The sequence below is a fragment of the Triturus cristatus genome, chromosome 4_2 (assembly GCF_964204655.1).
Source record: "Triturus cristatus chromosome 4_2, aTriCri1.1, whole genome shotgun sequence".
NCBI classification, from domain to species: Eukaryota; Metazoa; Chordata; class Amphibia; order Caudata; family Salamandridae; genus Triturus; species Triturus cristatus.
In genome coordinates this window covers 224,859,287-224,883,412 of record NC_140586.1, presented here as the reverse complement: position 1 = coordinate 224,883,412, position 24,126 = coordinate 224,859,287, and the positions used below count along the sequence as shown (strand labels likewise).

The 24,126-nt window shown below is 46.0% G+C and overlaps 1 protein-coding gene across 13 annotated transcripts in view; it reads right to left on the bottom strand.

Annotated features, from left to right (window-relative positions):
• LOC146833473 (uncharacterized) overlaps positions 1 to 24,126 on the bottom strand; it is a 511,810-nt gene that overhangs the window by 252,723 nt on the left and 234,961 nt on the right. The gene's annotated exons all lie outside the window — the stretch shown is intronic.

Sequence of the window (24,126 nt, the reverse complement as noted above, 5' to 3'; positions counted from 1 at the left end):
AATGTGTATTCGTCCTTTTAATAGAAACTTATAAAAAAAATGTTTTTCAAAAGGGTATACACTAGGTACGGTCAGCATCTTACACAACTTTTGAAAGCACTGTAAACATTTAAAGTTTTTGATAGGCTATTTGCACTGTGTGCAAACTTAAACTGTGTGTCATATATTTTTAAAATGTTTAAACTAATGGCATACATTCGCAGTGCTTTCTATCACAGGCGGGATCCTTTTAGCACTATAAAAACAGGTCATTATTTCCGCAGTGCACCAACTAGGATTCAAATCGGTGACCGTCTGGTTATACCGACAGGCACCCAAAGTGACCGCATTAACGAACCGAACTTTCCTACCCAAAAAAAATATTTCCAACAGATAACATGTAAATTCCATTTATTTGTTACTCACGGTTTGTGTATTATATTTTATATGTACTTACCTATTGGCAAAAAAATAAAGAATATTTTTTAGCCACGCCTTTGACCCCACACTCCCTGACACCCCCCTCACCTGTACTCAGCATCACAGTTTCCATAATTTTCTGTCTGCACTTCGTCAGGTGGAAGTAATTAAGCAGCTGGTAAGCGGACAAGAGAGGGCAGCGAGGTAAGGAGTTACTACTAAGATCTGCGTGTGCTTTAAAAGTCAGAGTTTTAGACCAGAACAGCTCTTAATCCCTCCAAATCTAATAATGCAATAAAACCACCATCATTGCCTTAGCTTGTATGACTGGCACCTGTCATTTTCAGTGCAGAAAATGAAAAAGCAACAACAAGCACTAGATTATGCTTCAAATAGTTTTATTGAAAGTTTCTGCATGACTTTTATGCACACTAACACTTTCCCAGTGCCCCCTCTCTCCCACAATAAGCTTCACCCTAATTCCTCTGGTTCAGAATCTTCAGTCATCTAAGTGTAATAACACTGGAGCATTCCCCATCTAGTCTCCTAAGTAACTTCAGTCCTGTAATATTTGCAGAACTTCCTACAGTGCTCTGACAGGTAGTTCAGAAGAAGATGTCAGTTCAATAGGAAAGTACATTCCAGGCTTGAATACTAAACGTAATCGTTTCCATACCCAGCATTTACCATATTTTAAAATACCAATCCCAGATGTGAGGTAAGGTTGGGGCTCCCTTTGGCCAGGAGCGACTGCTTAGCAGACAGTACTTTTGTGCGGCTACCCCAACAGAACACTGTGGGGGTTTTCTGGAACTTTGATGTCTAAAATCTTTTCTGTGGAACCCATCCCTTCTTTGTATGGGGACAAATTCCCAATGGACGAGGGATAGCCTGTCAGTCCGCACCCTCTCCCGCTAAAGGCAGTACAGTTCTTGTCCAGTGCATGAAGGTACCGCAGAGTCAAATGTCAAGGAAGGATGAGTTATTTACCAGTAATCATAGTTCTCTTCCAGAAGACTCCTCATAAAAGTCATAAGCACTAACTATTCCTGCCTACGTGCGGGGACCCCGGAGTACATATTTAAATGGAAAATGCTTCTTACCAGTATGCATCTGTTCTTGGCATGTAGAACTGCAGAGATTCACACTCTGCATAGATCGCCATCTGGTGTTGGGCTCGGGTGCTTACACCTTGTTGTTGTCTTGGAAGAAGTCTTTTGTAGTTCACGATAGGAGACTCCTCCCTTGGACGATAGTGCGCATGGGCATCGACTCCATCCTCAGATTGTTTTTCGCCATGATGGGAAATGATGGAGTTTGTATGAAACAGAAAAGATGTCCATGTGAATGTATCTAAGTAAGATAACACTGGAACAGATACAGGTTACAGGGAGGTGGGTGGGCGTGTGAATCTCTGCAGCTCTACATGCCAAGAACAGATGCATACTGGTAAGTAGCATTTTCCATTAGAGGCTTATGAGCTGCAGAATTCACACTCTGTGCATAGACTGTACAGCAGTGTCTCCCCTAGCGGTGGTCGCCTATATCGGTTACAGTAGTTTGAAAAAGTGTCTTAAGAACAACCTGGCCTACAGAAGGTTGTTCCTTCGCCTGCACATCTACACAATAGTGTTTGGTGAAGGTGTGTGTAGTAGACCATGTTGCTGCCTTACAAATGTCTTCATGGGGAATGTATCCTAAGAATGCCATGGAAGCCACTAGTTTGCGAGTTGAATGCGCCCTAGGGGGAATTGTTAATGTACGTTTTGCTTTTTGGTAGCATATTTGAATGCATTTGACTATCCACCTTGCAATTCCAGCTTTGGAGATGGGGTTGCCCTTATGAGGTGGAGAGAAAGCTACAAACAGTTGTTTCATCTTTCTGAAGGCTTTAGTCCTGTCTATGTAATAAAGCAAAGCTCTTTTGACGTCAAGCGTGTGAAGAGCTCTTTCCGCTACCGAATCAGGGTTTTGGAAATATACTGGTAACTCTACTGATTGATTAAGATGGAAAGCCGAGATTACTTTGGGAAGAAATTTTGTCTTTGTCCTAAGAACCACCGTGTTACGATGTATTTGTGAGAATGGCTCTTGTATGGTTAAAGCCTGGATATCACTTACTCTCCTGAAAGAGGTGATTGCGATAAGGAAAGCTACTTTCCATGTAAGATATTGTAATTCGCATTTGTGTAATGGCTCAAATGGGGGACCCATGAGTCTAGTAAGAACAATGTTTAAGTTCCACCGGAGAGGGTGGCAGTCTGGGTGGAATTATCCTCTTGAGGTCTTCCATAAAGGCTTTGATAGCAGGTACTCTAAACAATGACAAATGTTGTCTGTTTTGTAGGTAGGCGGCAAGGGCAGCCAGATGTAGTCTTATAGATGAGTATGCCAGATTGCATCTTTGTAGATGCAGCAAATAGCAAATGAGGTTTTGAATTGAAGCATTTAGTGGGTCAATTTTGTTATTGCAGTAAATAACTAATCTTTTCCATTTAGCTGCATAGCAAGCCCTTGTAGTGGGTCGTCTGGCTTCTCTAATAATATTCATACAGTCGGGTGGAAGGTTGAGGTAATCGAACTCTAGGATTTCAGGAGCCAGATTGCTAGATTCAGTTGTGCTGGATCTGGGTGCCTCATCTCTCCATGGTTCTGCGTGAGCAGCCTTGGGGAGAGACGTAGTTTTTGATGTGGAACTACTGAGAGTTCAAGTAGTGTTGTGAACCATGGTTGCCGTGCCTATGTGGACGCAACCAGGATCATCTTGAGAGACTGCTGTTTGAGCTTGAGCACTACTAGCGGAATGAGTGGGAGGGGCGGAAAAGCATACGCAAATCTGCCTGACCAGTTCATCCATATCGCATTGCCCTTGGCCAACGGGTGTGGGTACCTGGCGGCGAAGGTTGGGTATTTTGCGTTTGCGGCAAACAGATCTATGTCTGGGTGGCCCCACATGTGGAAAAAGGGTTGAAGAACTTGCGGATAAAGTTCCCATTCGTGTATCTGCTGAGTCTGACGACTCAACAGATCCGCAATCTGATTGTTCACTCCTGGAAGATGTTGTGCCAGAAGATGTATGTTTTGTGGAATGGCCCATCTCCATATGCTTTGCGCCAGTTGAGACCGCTGCAACGAGTGTGTTCCTTCTTGTTTTTGTATGTAATACATTGCTGTCATATTGTCGGTGCGTACTAGGACAGTTTTGTGGAGGAGATGTACTTGGAATGACTTTAACGCTAGAAATATTGCTAGTAATTCTAGGTGATTGATGTGGAGCAGCTTTTGTTGAGTGGTCCACTTGCCCTGAACTGTGTAGTTTAGGAGATGGGCTCCCCAGCCTGTGAGTGATACGTCCGCTGTTAGCAATATTTGTGGAACTGGCTTTAGGAACGGTCGCCCTCTGGGAAGGTGTTGTGTGTTCCACCACTGCAGAGATGTGTGCGGCTGTCCACCAACACCAGATCTGTAAGTTGACCTTGAGCCTGGTTCCACTGACGTGCTAAGCATTCCTGTAAAGGGCGCATTTGAAGTCTTGCGTGAAGTACAATGAAAATGCAAGCGGCCATCATTCCTATGAGTTGCATTAACACTCTGGCTGGAAGAGAGTGTTGAGGCTGAAATTTGGTGATGAGGGTTTGCAAACTGGCTATCCTGGCTGGATTGGGGTATGATAGAGCTTTGGAAGTGTCTATTGTGGCTCCTAGGTACTGATGTAGGGAAGAGGGTTGAAGGTGTGACTTGGTGTAGTGCACTGTGAAACTCAAGCTGAGTAGCAGCTGAATAGTTTGATAAGTGTGGTGAGCACACTGGTTGTATGACTTGGCTTTTATCAGCCAGTCGTCGAGGTATGGAAATACATGGATTTGCTGCCTTCGCAAGTGCGCTGCTACTACTGCAAGGCACTTTGTGAATACTCTGGATGCTGTGGTCACCCCGAATGGCAGAACTTTGAACTGATAGTGTTGGCCGTCCACTGTGAAACTTAGATATTTCCAGTGAGCAGGGTGTATGGAAATATGGAAGTAGGCGTCCTTGAGGTCTAGTGTAGCAAGGAAGTCGCCTTCTTGAAGCAGTGGTAGGACTTGTTGAAGAGTGATCAGGTGAAAATGATCTGACTGTATGTAAAGATTGAGAGGTCTGAGGTCCAGTATTGGTCTTAGAGTACCGTCTTTTTGGGGGATGAGGAAATAAAGGGAGTAAACGCTTGTTCCTTGATGCTGTAAGGTAACTAGTTATATTGCATGCTTTTGAAGCAGTGAGGGAACTTCTTGTTTCAGGAGCGTCAGAAGTCCCGTGGACGTTGTTTGGGCGGTATGTTGGGGGGAGTTGCAGTAAGTTCCAGGCAGTAAGCATACTGGATAATTTGTCTTACCCACTTGTCTGTAGTGATGGAATTCCAGACAGGTAGGAACTGTGAGAGTCTCCCTTCGACTGGAGTGGAATGGTCTGGAGGGAGTGGAGGGAATTCACTCTTTTAGTGGGAGAGGCACGAGTGTTATTGTTACCTCGGCCTCTACCTTTGTTGTTATTTCCCCTGTACCCTACCCTAAAATATCCCTTGTTGGGGGATGTTTGTGTGGGGTATTTATAGGAGGAAGAAGCAGTGTCTGTACTGATGTTTTTGGATGCTCCTCTATAAAAGGAGCGCCGAAATGAGCCTCGTGTAGATGGAGACTGTAATTCTCCCATGGATTTAGCAGTCTCCGTGTCCCTTATCATTTTTTCTAAAGCTGTATCCACAGCTGGGCCAAAAAGTTGTTCGTGATTGAACGGCTGATTGAGGATGGTAGTCTGCACTTCTTGTTGGAATCCAGAAATGTGCAGCCAGGCATGTCTTCTTAGTAACACACTAGTGTTGATGGATCTAGATGCGGTGTCTGCTGCATCGAGGGTACACTTAATTGATGCGTTTGTTATTAACTTGCCCTCCTGAATCAAATCATTGGCTTTGTCTTTATATTGGTCAGGAAAATGCTGCATTAGGGTTTTAAGCTCATCGTAATGAGCCCTATCGTACCTGGCAAGTAATGCCTGCGCATTAGCTATCCTCCAGTGTTTAACTGCTTGGGCGGCAACTCGTTTGCCCAAAGCGTCTAGTAATTTAGACTCTTTGGAAGTGGAGCATCACCGGAGGTCTGAGAGTTGGCATGCTTTCTAGCATTGGTCACTACCAGAGAGTCTAAGGGAAGTTGCCCCTTAATGTAGGTGGGATCATTAGGGGCAGGTTTATATTTTTTATCAATCCGAGGATTGAGAATTCTAGCCCTTACAGGGTCTTTGAATATCTCTGGGGCATGTTTAATGACACCTTTTAACATGGGTAACGTTTGTACTGTCTTTTGTGACTGTGCAAAAGTGTCTATTAGGAAGTCTTCCTCTGTGGGGTCAGAATGCATTTGAACACCATGGTACTGTGCAGCCCTATCAGTGAGCTGACTAAAGCCAATATTGTCATCTGGGGGAGATGGCTTAGTTGGGAATGCATCAGGATCAGAAAGGTCTGGAGGATCTACTGGGTCATCATAGTCATCCCAGGTGTCCTGTGGTATGTCTGTGTCATCATCAGAGTCAGTAAAAGGGTCATTGTTGCCTCCCCCACCCCCTAAATTATCATCATCCTATGGTGGTGGTGAATATGGGGGAAGTATGGGAGACTTTGGAAGAGAGGAAGGCTTAGTAGGAAGAACAGGAGAAGAGGGTCTTAAAGGTGAAGTTGCACAGTCTCTTTTCTTCATAGGCACCTCAGGGATGTGTGGGGTGTCCAATTTCCTCTTCTTGTGTGGAATGCTAACAATATGCCCTGTCTTAGGGTCCACTTGGAGAGCTTTTAGTTTCGGATCGATGGGATCCGACAGAAAAAGTTCTTGCTCTTTGTGAGAAGTTGGCCTGATGTATGATGTCACTAGTTCTAGTGTACACCTTATATCAGTCCAAACAACCCTTATGGTGATGGGTTGTAAAGTCAACCTTATAGACCAGCTATCCTAGTGGTAGCATGGACAAGAGCAGTCTTAGGCTAAACTCTGAATGGCATGTGAAGCCAGCTGTTATACCATTTGTAACCCCTGGAATACCAAATGAAAGGACACCACAACAGATATATATATAAAATAAAGTGTATTTATTCTAGTCAAACCCTCAGCACTCTTTATGAGATTCGAGGTAAGTACAACACAGTCTTATTCAAGCATACATTAAGTCACACAGGTAAGTAATACAGTTAGGCCCTAGGGGCCACGCAAACCATATACTAAGTAAGTGGTATAAGGACCACTGTCACGGAAATAGGATAGGCCTAGGGAATCGCTGGGGCTACACTATACTACCAAAGGTTAGGAAGTGGGAGGCCCACGGGATTCAGGTGCAGAGTGGAAACACTCACGCGTAATGCGTGTAGTCGAGGAAAACAGTACAGTTTAGAAATAATAAGATTTAGGACACTTCTGGAGTAACTAGGAAGTCGAGACTGGAAAACTAGACACTAGGATAGTCAATACCCTGTTGAGCACCGGAGTACCCAAGTTACCTAGCCCACGGGCTGCGGGTGCATAGGAGTGAACTTGCGTCGGGTTTCGTCGTCGACTCCTATGGATGCCTGAAGGAAAGATGTTGGCAGGCAGTCAGTGAAGAGTGTCCGGTGGATCCCAAGGCTGGGATCAAGAAGGAAGGATACCTGCAAGCAGAAGGGACAGAGTCTGGGTCACTAGCCAGTGACCACGTGGAACCAGGAAGGAACCAGGCGATGCCGGGAGATTGCAGGTGAAGAGGTGAAGCTTGTCGCAGCAGCCACGGGTACCAGGAAACGTCGAGGACGACCAGGACCAGGAGGCGAGCTGTCCCACGAAGGCTCGTGCTGTCGGCGGCGTCGAAGTCGAACTAGGACTCACCAAGCCTTGGCAAGCGGAACCCACGAAGAATAGAGGACTTGCTTCTGGTGCAGACCAGGAAGGTCTGGGGTGCTTCTCTTTCACAGAGGAGCAGGAGCCAGTCTGGAGGAGCCAAACCAGCAGTGGAAAATTGAATGTGTGTCGTCACAGAGGTTACTAGCCAACGGGCAAGTAACCGGACAAATGCAGCAAGCAGGAAAATGCAGAAGGGCCCCACGCAGGACTCGTGGAGTGTGGGGGGCTGATCTTCGGTGCAGATGGTGCTTGGGGTTGGGGCTTCTCAATCCCCGGTGCACAACCTCGAGGGTGCCTCAGAAGCTGCGCTGGAAGATACTCGCCACTTTTCCCAGGTAGCCGGTCCCACGTCTCTCGTCGCCTCCACGGATCTCAGCTCGGCTGTGGATGTGGATCAGGGTCGGAGAAGTCTGGAAGTCAAGGCTCTGGTCAGGCTCTGCAGTCGGTCCCTCGTAGAACTTCAGCAAAGCAAAGGGTAAGTCTCTTGATATTGCCTGTTTGCACAGGGTGGCCACTCCTTGGCCACAAGGGAGATTCTTCAGTCTTCTTCTTTCGTCGAATGTCGAAGGTCCAGAGTTTCTGTTCAAGTTGCAGGTTCAGGATAATCTAATCTCCCGGGGCCCAGCTACCCCGCTTATACTAATCTGGGGGGCTGGGTTGCCTGCTAGCTCACGCCTTATGGGTGGGACCTGGGAGGGGGGTGGTTACACCCCCTTCCCTTTGTCCAGTTTCGCACCAGGACTGGGGCTGGAGTGCGCCAGCATCGGTTTGAACTGGACTATGCATGGGACACCTTGTGTGCCCCAGGCAGTGTCTAGTTTCTTTCATCCCTCCCTGCCCCAATACACTATGGCCTGTCTGGGGTGGTGCTAGCACCTCCCAAGGCAGGAAACCTATTGTCCAAGCCTCCCGTGCCGGGATCACTCCAGCAGCAGGAGGTCAGACTTGTGTCGCGGCAGCAGCATCCATTTTGTGATGCTGGGGCTCTGGTTAACTTTAACCGGGTAAGTAGGTTTCAACATGTCTTCTCCCTCTAGAAGGGAGGGATAATATCCTCATCACCAGAAATGGGATGGGGGTATTATTCCAAAGTGCTAGACACCTTACACAACATGTTTTGATAAAGCCAAACCATAGTTACCATAACCGTTTAAGATTATAAGGCACTTTAAGAGTATATGGTAGGCTATATCATAGAACAGCTATAAGGACATGGTTCCGAAAGCTGCAGACAAGCTCAGCTCAGGCTAGAGCACTATCTCACATGTTACCAAGCACTCTGCCTCCAGGATTGTTAAGGCCTGCCATAGGAGTGGCTGATAGGTACACATGTGTCTATATATAAGGTAGGTATAGGAATACTACACCTAAGCAAGGGGTGATTACACGACCTTGCCCCAGCTGAGTGATCAGCCAGTTGTGTCATAATGGAAGGCCAGGCCAGGGGTGGCATAATACATGCTGCAGCCCCTGGTAGGCCTAGCGTACCCCTATGCCCTGGGTACCTAGGGTACACTATACAGGGTCTAATAAGGTGGTCCCTACCAATTGGGTTATGCACCTAAAGTACATAGTATTAATTTAGAGAGAGAACAGCAGGGCTGTGGGTCTGATTAGCAGGCCCACAGCCACATCTAAGTCGAAAACCAGTAAAGCAAAAGCAAAAAGTGGGGGTGAACATAGAAAGCAGACCCTACTCTCCTACACAACCCCCCCCCCCCCCCCAAACTTAGGGACATTAAACTAACCTTGACCAGATGAGTCTTCATGTTCTAAGTGGAAATATCTGGAGAGTCCATCTGCATTGGCATGGTCAGTCCCAGGTCTATGTTCCACTGTGAAGTCCATCCCCTGTAGGGAAATGGACCACCTAAGAAGTTTGGGATTTTCACCCTTCATCTGATTTAGCCACAAGAGGGGCTTATGGTCTGTCTGAATCTTGAAGTGAGTGCCAAACAAGTATGGCCTCAGCTTCTTCAGGGCCCAAACCACAGCAAAGGCCTCCCTCTCAATGGCTGACCAACGTTTCTCTCCAGGGGTCAGCCTCCTACTTATAAAAGTAATGGGCTGGTCTTGACCATCTATATTCAGTTGTGAAAGAACAGCTCCCACACCCAACTCAGAAGCATCTGTCTGGACAATAAACTCTTTGGAGTAGTCTGGACTTTTCAGAATAGGTGCACTGCACATGGCCTGCTTCAGGTCATCAAATGCTTTTTGACAGCTTACTGTCCACTGAACTTTCTTTGGCATTTTCTTGGAGGTCAAGTCATTAAGTGGTGTCACAATGGACCCATAGTTCTTAACAAACTTTCTGTAGTACCCAGTCAGGCCCAAGAAAGCTCTGACCTGAGTCTGGGTAGTTGGAGGAGTCCAGTTCTTTATGGTCTGGATCTTGCTCTCCAGTGGTTGAACCTGACCCCCACCAACTAGGTGGCCCAGGTACACAACCTTGCTCTGCCCTATCTGGCACTTAGTGACCTTGATAGTGAGGCCTGCCTTTTGCAGAGCCTCTAAAACATTCCTCAGGTGGCCCAGGTGATCCTCCCAGGTGGAGCTAAAGACAGCAATATCATCAAGATAAGCTGCACAGTAGTCATCCAACCCAGTAAGGACTTGATTCACCAGCCTTTGGAAAGTGGCAGGTGCATTCTTCAAACCTAAGGGCATTACCACAAATTGATAATGTCCTCCTGGGGTCGAGAAAGCAGTTTTGGCTTTTGCACTCTCAGCTAGTCTGATTTGCCAGTAGCCAGCTGTGAGGTCAAATGTACTCAAAAACTTGGCAGCTGCCAATCTGTCAATGAGCTCATCTGCCCTAGTGACAGCATTGAGACCTCTGTAATCCACGCAAAACCTCATCTCTCTCTTACCATCTTGGGTGTGAGGCTTTGGCACAAGGACTACAGGACTAGCCCAAGGGCTCTCTGAAGGTTCAATGACTCCCATCTCCAACATCTTTTGTACCTCAACTTTTATGCAGTCCCTGACATGGTCAGGTTGCCTGTAGATTTTACTCTTCACAGGCAGACTGTCACCAGTGTCCACCTCATGGGTGCACCAGTTTGTCTGACTTGAGGTCAGAGAGAACATATGTCTGTAGGATTGCAGAACTTGTCTGCAGTCCTGTTGCTGATGGACAGTGAGGCTGTCAGAAAAGACCACACCATCAACTGAGCCATCATCAGGGTTCTGAGTCAACAGGTCTGGGAGAGGGTCACTCTCTTCCTCCTGCCCCTCATCTGTAGCCATGAGTAAGCTCATGTCTGCCCTGTCAACATATGCCTTCAATCTGTTGACATGAAGCACCCTGTGGGGGCTTCTGGGAGTCCCAAGGCCGACCAAGTAGGTGACTTCTCCCTTTTTCTCAACAATAGTGTAGGGTCCAGACCATTTGTCTTGGAGTGCTGCTGGGGCCACTGGCTCCAACACCCACACTTTCTGCCCTGGCTGGTACACAGTCAGCACAGCCTTTTGGTCATGCCAAGCTTTTTGGAGTTCTTGGCTTGCCTCAAGGTTTTTAGAAGCCTTCTTCATATACTCTGCCATCCTGGAGCGGAGACCAAGTACAGAATCCACTATATCAAGTTTGGGCTGTCTGAGAGGTCTCTCCCATCCTTCCCTTACTCAACAGAGGGGTCCTCTTACAGGATGCCCAAACAAAAGCTCAAAAGGGCTGTAGCCAACCCCCTTTTGTGGGACCTCTCTGTAAGCAAACAGAAGGCAGGGTAAAAGGATGTCCCATCTTCGCCTAAGCTTGTCTGGTAAACCTTTTATCATTCCCTTTAGAGTCTTGTTGAATCTCTCCACAAGCCCATTGCACTGTGGGTGATAGGGTGTGGTGAACTTGTAGTTCACACCACACTCCTTCCACATTGCAGTCAAATATCCTGACATGAAGTTGGCACCTCTGTCAGAAATGACCTCCTTTGGAAAGCCCACTCTGGAGAATACTCCAAGTAGGGCCCTTGCCACAACAGGAGCTGTTGTGGTCCTTAGGGATATAGCTTCTGGATACCTGGTGGCATGGTCCACTATAACCAGTATAAATCTGTGCCCAGATGCTGTTTGTGGGTCCATTGGTCCTACAATATCTATGCCCACTCTCTCAAAGGGGACCCCCACCACAGGTAGTGGTATGAGGGGGGCCTTTGTGGTGCCACCTGATTTGCCACTGGCTTGGCAGGTGACACAGGAGCGACAAAACTCCTTGGTATCTTCTGACATATGAGGCCAGTGAAAGTGAGGGACAAGTCTGTCCCAGGTCTTGTTCTGGCCTAAGTGTACTGCAAGGGGAATATCATGGGCCAAGGTAAGAAGGAAGCCTCTGAAATTCAGTGGTATGACCAACCTCCTGGATGCACCAGGCTTGGGGTCTCTAGCCTCTGAATACAGCAGCCCTTTATCCCAATACACTCTATGGGTACCTTGAGCATTCCCTGCAGCCTCAGCAGCAGCCTGCTGCCTGAGGGGTTCAAGAGAAGGACAGTCTAATTGTGCCTGCCTCAGATTTGCCCTTGAAGGTCCCCCTGTCCCAAGAAAATCAACCTGATCAGGTTCCAGTTCTTCTAGGACAGTTCCTTCAGGGCTCTCAGGATCATCCTCCTGTGAGGGCTGATCCACCACCTGAGGCAGGGGGGAAGGCACAGCCTTAACCCTACTGCTCTTTCTCTTGGGTTGTGTCTGGTCCATTGTCCCAGGATCCAGCACCTGTTCAGTGTTGCACTTTTTGGCCTGTGACCTGGTCACAGCAAGGACATGTGCATCTATCCCCAGCATTTCTGCATGGGTCCTATACTCCACTTCAGACCAAACTGAAGTTTCAAGATCATTGCCCAATAAACACTCCACAGGAAGGTCTGAACTAACAACAACTTTCTTGAGGCCAGTTACCCCTCCCAGGAGAAGTTAACAATTGCCACGCTATGGGAAGTAGTGGCATTGCTCGCGTTGGTCACTAGGTAATTCTCACCTAGCATGATCTGTCCAGGGTCCACAAAGGCAGGTGTCACCATTGTGACACTAGCCCCAGTGTCCCTGTAGGCCTGAGCCATTCTCTGGTTGATAAAAGGAGTCTGTCTGTACTTGCCCAGGTTACTGGGGCCTATAGTAGAGGACAAAGCTATGTCCCCATCACAGATCAGAACAGCCTGAGTAGGTATCCTGACTAGGCCAGAATCCTCCTCAGTTCCCAGGGTTAACCCTACTACACCCTTTTGCTGGGAACCACCACTTACAGCTGAACTAGGGGGTACAGTTGCCTTAGGGGCAATGGTGGCTGGGGGCTTATCCTTTTTGGTGCACTCACTAAACCAATGTGAGTTTGACTTACAATAGTTGCACCATGGTTTCTTTTGGCCAAGTTTCTTCTTATCCTTTTTGGGACCACCCTCCCCCTGAGCCTTTTGGGGGCCTGGTGAAGACTTCTGGTCTTTTTGTTTCTGATCATTACCCTTCTGGTCTGCCTTTTTCTAATCACCGCCCTGGTTCTGGTTTTTCTGCTTAACTCTAGTCCTGACCCATCTATCTGCCTTCTTTCCCAATTCTTGGGGAGAGGTCAGATCAGAATCAATCAGGTGTTGATGCAGTAGCTGGTTTTGACAGTTGTTAAGGATTGGTTCTCTCATGATCAAATTATACAATCCTGTATAGTCCTTAACCTTACTTCCCAATAGCCAGTCTTCCAAAGCCTTAGTGGCACAATCTACAAAGTCAGTCCAGTCCTGAGTCTGTGTCTTCTGGGTATCCCTGAACAACAACCTGTATTGTTCAGTGGTTAGGCCAAACCCATCAATTAGAGCACTCTTCAGGACAGTGTAATTGTCAGCATACTCATCCCTAACTGTGAGGAGCTTGTCTCTACCTTTCTCAGAGAAGGAGAGCCACAAGATAGCTGCCCACTGACTTTGGGGTACCTGCTGTACTTTGCAGGCTCTCTCCAAAGCAGTTATCCATTTGTGGATGTCATCCCCACACTTGTAGGGAGGGACAATCTTGCTCAGGTTTCTATTATCATAGGTCCTGTCTCTATCCTTAGGGATATTGCTGCCACCAGTGGGTTCTAACCCACTTAACTTCTGCTCTCTAGCCAGAGCAAGCTTCTCCTTGGCAAGGGCAAGTTCTACCCTCTCAATCCTCAGATTAGCTTCCCTCATTCTGGCTTCATGCTCTTTTCTCTGTGGGGAAGTCATTCCCCTGTGAGAAGAGGCATTGGAGCTGTTAGAGACATGGGAGTGGATGGATTCCCTTGAAGGGGATCTGTCTCTCCTGTTTCTCTGTTTAAGTTCACTTGGGGGTCTGAATGGGGGGGGGGGGGGCCCATTCAGACTCCCATGCAAGCTTAAGTTAGCCTGGCTAAGTCTTCCTACTTCGACCTGGCTGTCTACCTCCTCATCTGAAGTCCCATCTGACTCATCTGTACGGGGTAGACCCTCACCTGTACCTAGGGTACTAGCCTGGGAGGCCCTATGAGCATCATACTCCTCTAGGATCTCTACTAGCTGAATGAGGGTAGGGTTTGCACCCTGTTTTAACTTTCTGGAGGTACACAATTGTCTCATCTCCTGAACAGTTAGGGTATCATATCTAGAAGGGATCTTTCTAGGATCTACCCCTCCTGAGAGAGGATCAACTTGATCTCCTCCCAGAGACATGATCTAGTGAGGGTGTGGTGTGTGCACCTACCTACACTAGTTGTATCTACTAAACCTCTCTAGTAGTTGTAGTCAGGGTGTGCTAGGCCCTTCAACCTACAACAACTACGTCCAGTAGGACTTAAGTATTATAATCTATGTTACATGTACCTAAACAATATCTGTGTGATCTTTCAATTTAGTATCTCAAGATTACAATGGTATTACAACTGCAAGCTCAGATCCCAACCGCTGCTCACCAATGTGAGAAGTTGGCCTGATGTATGATGTCACTAGTTCTAGTGTACACCTTATATCAGTCCAAACAACCCTTATGGTGATTGGTTGTAAAGTCAACCTTATAGACCAGCTATCCTAGTGGTAGCATGGACAAGAGCAGTCTTAGGCTAAACTCTGAATGGCATGTGAAGCCAGCTGTTATACCATTTGTAACCCCTTGAATACCAAATGAAAGGACACCACAACAGATATATATATAAAATAAAGTGTATTTATCCTAGTCAAACCCTCAGCACTCTTTATGAGATTCGAGGTAAGTACAACACAGTCTTATTCAAGCATACATTAAGTCACACAGGTAAGTAATACAGTTAGGCCCTAGGGGCCACGCAAACCATATACTAAGTAAGTGGTATAAGGACTACTGTCACGGAAATAGGATAGGCCTAGGGAATCGCTGGGGCTACACTATACTTCCAAAGGTTAGGAAGTGGGAGGCCCACGGGATTCAGGTGCAGAGTGGAAACACTCACGCATAATGCGTATAATCGAGGAAAACAGTACAGTTTAGAAATAATAAGATTTAGGACACTTCTGGAGTAACTAGGAAGTCGAGACTGGAAAACTAGACACTAGGATAGTCAATACCCTGTTGAGCACCGGAGTACCCAAGTTACCTAGCCCACGGGCTGCGGGTGCATAGGTGTGAACTTGCGTCGGGTTTCGTCGTCGACTCCTATGGATGCCTGAAGGAAAGATGCTGACAGGCAGTCAGTGAAGAGTGTCCGGTGGATCCCAAGGCTGGGATCAAGAAGGAAGGATACCTGCAAGCAGAAGGGACAGAGTCTGGGTCACTAGCCTGTGACCACGTGGAACCAGGAAGGAACCAGGCGATGTCGGGAGATTGCAGGTGAAGAGGTGAAGCTTGTCGCAGCAGCCACGGGTACCAGGAGACGTCGAGGACGACCAGGACCAGGAGGCGAGCTGTCCCACGAAGGCTCGTGCTGTCGGCGGCGTCGAAGTCGAACTAGGACTCACCAAGCCTTGGCAAGCAGAACCCACGAAGAATGGAGGACTTGCTTCTGGTGCAGACCAGGAATCTCTGGGGTGCTTCTCTTTCACAGAGGAGCAGGAGCCAGTCTGGAGGATCCAAACCAGCAGTGGAAAATTGAAGGTGTGTCGTCACAGGGGTTACTAGCCAACGGGCAAGTAACCGGACAGACGCAGCAAGCAGGAAAATGCAGAAGGGCCCCACGCAGGACTCTTGGAGTGTGGGGGGCTGATCTTCGGTGCAGATGGTGCTTGGGGTTGGGGCTTCTCAATCCCCGGTGCACAATCTCGAGGGTGCCTCAGAAGCTGCGCTGGAAGATACTCGCCACTTTTCCCAGGTAGCCGGTCCCACGTCTCTCGTCGCCTCCACGGATCTCAGCTCGGCTGTGGATGTGGATCAGGGTCGGAGAAGTCTGGAAGTCAAGGCTCTGGTCAGGCTCTGCAGTCGGTCCCTCGTAGAACTTCAGCAAAGCAAAGGGTAAGTCTCTTGATAGTGCCTGTTTGCACAGGGTGGCCACTCCTTGGCCACAAGGGAGATTCTTCAGTCTTCTTCTTTCGTCGAATGTCGAAGGTCCAGAGTTTCTGTTCAAGTTGCAGGTTCAGGATAATCTAATCTCCCGGGGCCCAGCTACCACACTTATACTAATCTGGGGGGCTGGGTTGCCTGCTAGGTCACGCCTTATGGGTGGGACCTGGGAGGGGGGTGGTTACACCCCCTTCCCTTTGTCCAGTTTCGCGCCAGGACTGGGGCTGGAGTGCGCCAGCATCGGTTTGAACTGGACTATGCATGGGACACCTTGTGTGCCCCAGGCAGTGTCTAGTTTCTTTCATCCCTCCCTGCCCCAATACACTAAGGCCTGTCTGGGGTGGTGCTAGCACCTCCCAAGGCAGGAAACCTATTGTCCAAGCCTCCAGTGCCGGGATCACTCCCAGCAGCAGGAGGTCAGACTTGTGTCGCGGCAGCAGCATCCATTTTGTGATGCTGGGGCTCTGGTTAACTTTAACCGGGTAAGTAGGTTTCAACATGTCTTCTCCCTCTAGAAGGGAGGGATAATATCCTCATCACCAGAAATGGGATGGGGGTATTATTCCAAAGTGTTAGACACCTTACACGACATGTTTTGATAAAGCCAAACCATAGTTACCATAACCGTTTAAGATTATAAGGCACTTTAAGAGTGATTACACGACCTTGCCCCAGCTGAGTGATCAGCCAGTTGTGTCATAATGGAAGGCCAGGCCAGGGGTGGCATAATACATGCTGCAGCCCCTGGTAGGCCTAGGGTACCCCTATGCCCTGGGTACCTAGGGTACACTATACAGGGTCTAATAAGGTGGTCCCTACCAATTGGGTTATGCACCTAAAGTACATAGTATTAATTTAGAGAGAGAACAGCAGGGCTGTGGGTCTGATTAGCAGGCCCACAGCCACATCTAAGTCGAAAACCAGTAAAGCAAAAGCAAAAAGTGGGGGTGAACATAGAAAGCAGACCCTACTCTCCTACACTCTTCAATAGTCGCTTTCGGCACCTATTTTTTCGGTTCCGAGCGGGATTTAGATTTCTGCTCTGGAGCCTTTGAAGGGGTTTTTGGATCCTTCGGCTTTGGTGTCGAGTCGGAAATCTTTTTCAGTTCCGAGTGTTTTGGTTTCGGATCTGAGGCCTTTTGTTCTTTCGGTGCCGAGGCCTTTTTGGAGACTGCGGGAGTAGGATGTGCTCCCGACTTTGGTGCCGATGGTGTCTGTGGGGCACTGACATGCGGCTTGCTTGGTCCCGAGCCGCCGGAAGGCTTTTCCTTTGTGTTCAGAGCCAGGCCCGGGGGCAAACTTCTGAAGATTTCTTTCAGTCGCGACTGGGGCTTGCAGGCGAAGTCTTGACCGGAGCCTTCTTTTTTTCGGGTTGGGTCGGGGCAAGGGCAATCACTCGTTGACCTGGAGTGATGTGGTCGTCGGAGTAGTCTGCCTCGGAAACGATGTCCAGATCTTCCAAATCCTCTGCCTCCGGAATATCGGGGCTTTCATCGAAGATGTCTTCTGGAACCGGTGCAGCCTGTTGCGCCATAACGTGTCGTCGAGCCCGGCGATCACGAATAGCCTTCTTGGACCGGAAGGAGGCGTAGGCTTGGCAAGTTTTCTCCTCGTGCTCGGGCGAGAGACAGAGTTTGCAGACCTTGTGTTGGTCGCTGTGTGGGAATTTAGCTCCACACTGGGGGCATTTTTTGAATGGAGTCCTTTCTATTAGCCGTAGGCCCGAAAGGCGTTGATAGGCCCAGCGGCCCGCGTCGACGTCCGGAATCGATTATTTGAGTTAAAGCGTCAAAAGGCACGCGGACGAAAACAATACCGTCGAGTGTGCGATGGTTTGCGCCTCGAAAAGGTTTGGATAACACGGTACTGATAAGGAGCGCTGAAGTTACATCCAAACCCGATGGCGGAAAAAAACAATCTGAGGATGGAGTCGTTGCCCATGTGCACGATCGTCCAAGGGAGGAGTCACCTATCTCGTGACTACAAAAGACTTCTTCCAAGACAACAAGGTGCAAGCATCCAAGCCCAACACCAGATGGCGATCTATGCACAGACTGTGAATTCTGAAGCTCATATGTCGCGATTATATTTGTTATATATGTATATATAAATATATACAAATAGAGAGGCAACTACAATCTGTTTTCAGAGTTATATATACCGGAAGCAAGAAAACATTATTGAAAAATATTGATAGTCGTAAATCTTGGTTGGTGATTCAATCCCTTTACTTTATTGTATTAATTCAAACAAACACAGCCAACGCGTTTCGCCTTAAAGACCTTAAAGAATGCCAGAGGTATCTCAGATGAATGAAGGCAGGCTAAGTACTAGAGGTTTAAGAAAGGAGTCTACGAATTGGGAAAGGTGCTTGTGAGGAGCTGGCCTGGTATATGATGTCCACTTATGTGAGTGGGCACCTTGCACCAGTCCAGACAACCCTATGATGATTTAAGAGGTCTTAGACAACCTTGGAAAGCTCTCTAAGTGGTAGCTGTGGAGAGCAGCCTTCAGGCTTAGTCCAGAAGCAGAGTAAAGCAGCTTGTTTTACCAGAATGCAATCTTATAGTATAGATGAAGTGAAAAAGACCCTCACAAAGAATTATAAAAATATGTATTTATTATATAATACTCTCTAACACATAGAAATATCTTCAACCCGGAGATATGCACAATGCACACAATACTTAAGCAAAGAAACACCTCCCTGTGACAGGATGCCTATTGTTCTGCCTGCTCCTGCTTGAGCTTGGCTCAGCAGCAGGAGGGCAGAATCGTGTCTCTGGTCGGCAGCAACAATTTTGTGCTGTCCGGGTCAAGAAGGCTGGTACCGGAAATACTGACGGGCTACCTTCCAGTGCTTGGAATCATATCTACCACACCATTTACGGTGTGGGGGTATGTTTCCAACATGTTTGATACCAAACATGATCGGATTCGTTGCAGCGGTTTTCAAGATGGTCATCGCTTAATTACGCGGTGCCCCTCTATATAGTATGTGGCTGCTTTACCCACAACCCGGGAGAATGGACTCCGCAGGCAGCAGGGGTGTCTTGCTTATGCAGGGGCACCCTCTCACTTAGATCTAAGCGCCCTGCCTTCAGGATTGCAAAGGCCTGCTATAGGGTTACTTATAGGTTTTAAGTGCAATGACCCTAGATATAGGAAACCTATATCTTTAGTAAGTGGTGCTAGCACCAGCTTACACAAGCTGCAATGGCAGGCCTGTAGTTCCATTTTGAATGGTCTCCCATGTCTTCAGCCCATGGGGGACCTCTGGGGTACCTATGCCCTGGGTACCTTAGTACCATATACTAGGGACTGATAAGGGTACTACAGTATCTAATTTGGGATGTACCCAAGTACTGAACATTACAATTTAAGGGAGAAAGCAGAGAGACAGGGGTCCTGATTAGCAGGATCCCAGTCAGACTAGTCAAAAACAGCTTAGCACTAGGCAAAAAGTGGGGGTAACCATGGAGAAGAATCCTACCTTCCTACAGTTCTCCGTTAGTGAACCGACTCCTGAGGTGAAAGAGCATCTAGGGGGGAATTTATCTTTTTTGTGGACTTTAGGTAATAGGTAGAGACATGGGAATCTTGGATGATTAATTTTCAAAAATGCTACTTCTACATCTGAAAGTAACCCAATTTCACTTCAATGTGCTGGTTTGCCAACGATTCTAGGTGTCGCAGTCATGTAGGGATTTTCTTGCAGTTTATTATAGCATGTGGTGTTATCAAGTTGCCTGTACACTTCCTTTTCATAATCCAGCCTGTTCATCAGGACCACATTTCCTCCCTTATCTGCCTCTCTTATGATCACAGATGAGCCATTCTTCAGACTCATCAGGGTAGTTCTTTCATCTTTTTTAAGGTTATGTACATGCAATCTATCAATGTTCTTATTGGTTTTGTCCTCCAAGCGATAGAGTTCCTCTGTAACCTGTTTCCAGAATATATCTAAGGTATTCAGGTGTATGACCTTACTTCTTCTATGGAGCCCGCTGTCACATGTATAGTCTTGTTGTATTTCAAACTCATTCGCTAGGTTATCTAGTGAAACTGCTACATTATCTTCTAGTGAAAGTAGTAAGGAGATATCTTTCTCACTGTGGTACTGTTAACTCAGACAAAGGAGGTCAGTCTGTGCTCTCTTAAGTTCATTCAAATGGAAATGGCATTTGAGTTTGGCCTTGCATACAAAGTTAAAACATTGACATGGAGGTAAGGAAAAAAAAACCACAATTTGTTGGAGAAAAAACAAGTCCTTTATTCAGAACAGACAGTTCATGACTGTTTAAACTACGATCAGATAAATTAATAAACAAGTTTTCCTTGGGCACAGTAATATCAGGAAAAGAAGACCCCTGTGCCACCTCTACTTGTTCAACCTCTTTCTCTGGTTTCTGGTCAGCACTCCTCCTTTTCTTTTGATTTTTTCCCCACCCACCCTTTCTTGTCTTGTATTGAGTCTTTGTTGTTTGTTACCTATCCTTTATCTCAAAACCTCTTATAAAAACGTTGAGGAGATATTTGGTTGCGTACCCTTTTGATTTCGTTCATTGGGGCGGTGTCTTCAACTGAGGAGACAGCAGAGCTGCTATTAATACTAGACAGGCTTCTTACACTAAGTTTTTATTTAGCCATTGATTTCGGGCTAGTGATAATATCAAATTTCTGGGCAAAAGTGAAAATTATTTTGCTCTCATAGTTGCTATCATCTCTTGCAATTTTGTAAGTTTTCTCTGCATAACTGTCTTCTGGTGATTCTGAGTTTGCTCTTTTGGAATTTGATAATTTTTCTCTGTACGTTCTTTTAGATTGAGACCCTTAATTTCTCCCTCAAGGACCCTAATACATTCTCTAAATTTGAGACACTTTCTTTCTGCATGTTGGATTAGGATCTTCATTAATTAAATATAGAACTAAATATTTATATATATGCATAAAAGAAAATAGACTAGAATATATATATATATATATATATATATATATATATATATATATATCATCGCTCCCGCTGCACCTCCAAACCAGCGCACTCAAAAGACGGGTGCTTCAAAACGCGAAGGTGCGTTCGCGTTCATAAATGCGCGCTCATTCCCAGTCACCTCAAGAACTCGGGAAAGCACTCACGGGACACTTCTGCAGTTGTTAGGTCGTTTATTGCATAGCGAGCATAGAAAACATGACGCGTTTCGGCTATGCCTTAGTCTGATGTTTTACAAATTTCGCGCCAAAGAAGCAACATATTTAAATGAAACGTTACGTGGATCACATGACATCACAATTCATAGACATCATAGAAGGACAAACACATTAAGAGAATCACTGTAGGCAATTCATCGCCATTTTGGAATGTAAAAACAATTTGATAATATTGCTTATTACGCCGTGTATCGGCTTTCAAAATCAATCCCAAATTAGAAGTAAGGTTAAAAACTTCACGCATATCGCCATATATGGGCATGTGATATCCCTCAAAGATACCAAAAATAAAGCCGTGTATCGGCAAACCAATGTCACATGAGAGATCTCGAAGCAACACAGGGGTCATTCTAAATTGCTTAACACGTTAAATAACATTAAATATGTTAAGATAACATCCTATCATGTATCTATTGTCCTACATTCAAGTAAAACTTAAGAAAAATCACGCCGTGTATCGGCTAAGACCTCATCATTGTTGCTGACATTGAAAAGTGTGATGATCCACATTTGTAATAATACCATTTAACATTTTTTTTCAACAATGGAATCCTGAGTATAAACTCATTGTGCTCGATATTACCAGCCTATATACCAGGATAAGACATGAACATGGCTTGGGGGCGGTAGCCCATTTTCTCAAGAAGAAGCCCCTAAAATTCACGGAACATAACACTATGATTCTTCAATTTACCGAATTTTGCTTAAAAAACAACATTTTTGTTTTTGGTGAAGACTTTTACCACCAGAGATCTGGCACTGCGATGGGCACCTGCTTCGCCCCCAGTTACGCGAACTTGTTCGTGGGCTGGTGGGAGGAGCAGGTGTCCAAAACACCTGGCTTGATTGATTCCAACAGGGTCATAAGTTGGTATAGATATATCGACGATCTCTGTATTATCTGGGATGGCGCCTTCGAAACAGCCTCTTCCTTTATTGACAGTTTGAATAAGAATACTGTTAATTTAGAATTTAGTGGGGAGGTAAGCTCTGAAACTGTCAATTTCCTTGATTTAAAGATCAGAGTAATCAACAACCAACTGTCGGTATCCCTATATCGGAAACCCACAGCTGGGAATTCGACTCTTCATGCTAGGAGCAACCATCTTCCTGGTTTAGTTAGAAACATCCCTTATGGTGAGTTCTTACGGTTGAAGAGAAACAGTACGAGAGTTGATGATTTCGAAGATGCAGCAAGAGAAAGTATCAGTAGATTTATTGCAAGAGGATACGGTAAATCATTTCTTGAGACCACACTGCAAAAAGTCAGGAATATACCGAGAACCACCCTGTTGGATGGTGATCCAAATAGGGATACACAGCAGAGGAAAGAGGGCAGAAAGAAAAATAAGATGGATGAGTCAGGTACCAATAAATTCAGGATGGTTACAACTTATTCAAACGATGCCAACCAAGTAAAGAAGATTTTGAGAAAAAATTGGCATATCCTGAAAATGGATCATACTATTGGTCCGGACATCCCTCCTGCCCCTTTAGTAACTTTCAGAAAAGCCAGATCATTAAGGGACAGTTTGGTACAAAGTCACTTATCTACTAGACCCAAGGCGATGGGAACTCTAAGGGACCTTAGAGGTTTCTTCCCTTGTGGCAAGTGTAAAGCTTGCGTTGGCAGCAAGAGAACACTGACCTATATGGTCACTGGTCTAAAGAGTCCTCGGCCCATCACAAAGTTCCTTACCTGCAATACCAACTATGTGGTCTATTGCCTGGAATGCCCATGTGGGTTACGCTACGTGGGCAGCACGATCCATTGTGCTAAGTTTCGCATTTTAGAACATATGCGAGCGATAACCAAGAACGATGTCACCTATCCCGTGGCAAGGCACTTCGCTGAGAAGCATAATGGCAATAGGGAATTGCTACGTTATTATGTTTTAGATCAAGTCCCCGCTAACATCAGGGGAGGGGATAGAATTAAACAACTTCGCAGGCTTGAATCACGATATATCATCGATTTAGGAACCAAGAATCCGATGGGTATGAATGTGGGGGAGGAACTGTCAGTTCATCTTGGAGATTGAAGAGTAGCAAGAATCTATACACTATAGGTAAGACTAGTAACTGAAGAATGGGAATCTATAACATGGTGTGATTATAAGGTATTCTGTGATTGTATTTGTGAGATTGGCTATACAAGTTAGCTTTTGGACATTTTGAAAAAAAATTTAAATGGTATTATTACAAATGTGGATCATCACACTTTTCAATGTCAGCAACAATGATGAGGTCTTAGCCGATACACGGCGTGATTTTTCTTAAGTTTTACTTGAATGTAGGACAATAGATACATGATAGGATGTTATCTTAACATATTTAATGTTATTTAACGTGTTAAGCAATTTAGAATGACCCCTGTGTTGCTTCGAGATCTCTCATGTGACATTGGTTTGCCGATACACGGCTTTATTTTTGGTATCTTTGAGGGATATCACATGCCCATATATGGCGATATGCGTGAAGTTTTTAACCTTACTTCTAATTTGGGATTGATTTTGAAAGGCGTAATAAGCAATATTATCAAATTGTTTTTACATTCCAAAATGGCGATGAATTGCCTACAGTGATTCTCTTAATGTGTTTGTCCTTCTATGATGTCTATGAATTGTGATGTCATGTGATCCACGTAACGTTTCATTTAAATATGTTGCTTCTTTGGCGTGAAATTTGTAAAACATCAGACTAAGGCATAGCCGAAACGCGTCATGTTTTCTATGCTCGCTATGCAATAAACGACCTAACAACTGCAGAAGTGTCCCGTGAGTGCTTTCCCGAGTTCTTGAGGTGACTGGGAATGAGCGCGCATATATATATATATATATATATATATATATATATATATATATATATATATACACACACACACACACACACACACACACACATACAAGTTACTTACCTTCAGTAACACTTTCTGGTGGTATCCTCACCTTTTGAATTACCCCTTGCGACAGCATTCCACGGATTTTTTTTTCTAGCTCTCCCACATCAACGAGATGTCACAATGGCACGGCTCCGTTCACGACGCCGTATGACATCATCGGAGCCATAAGAAGACCTCGTTGGCGTGATGATATCAGTTCCACACATTTTTTTCCGTGCCCTCGAGGCGAACGGGTGGACCGACAACATAGTGCAAGTTTACACA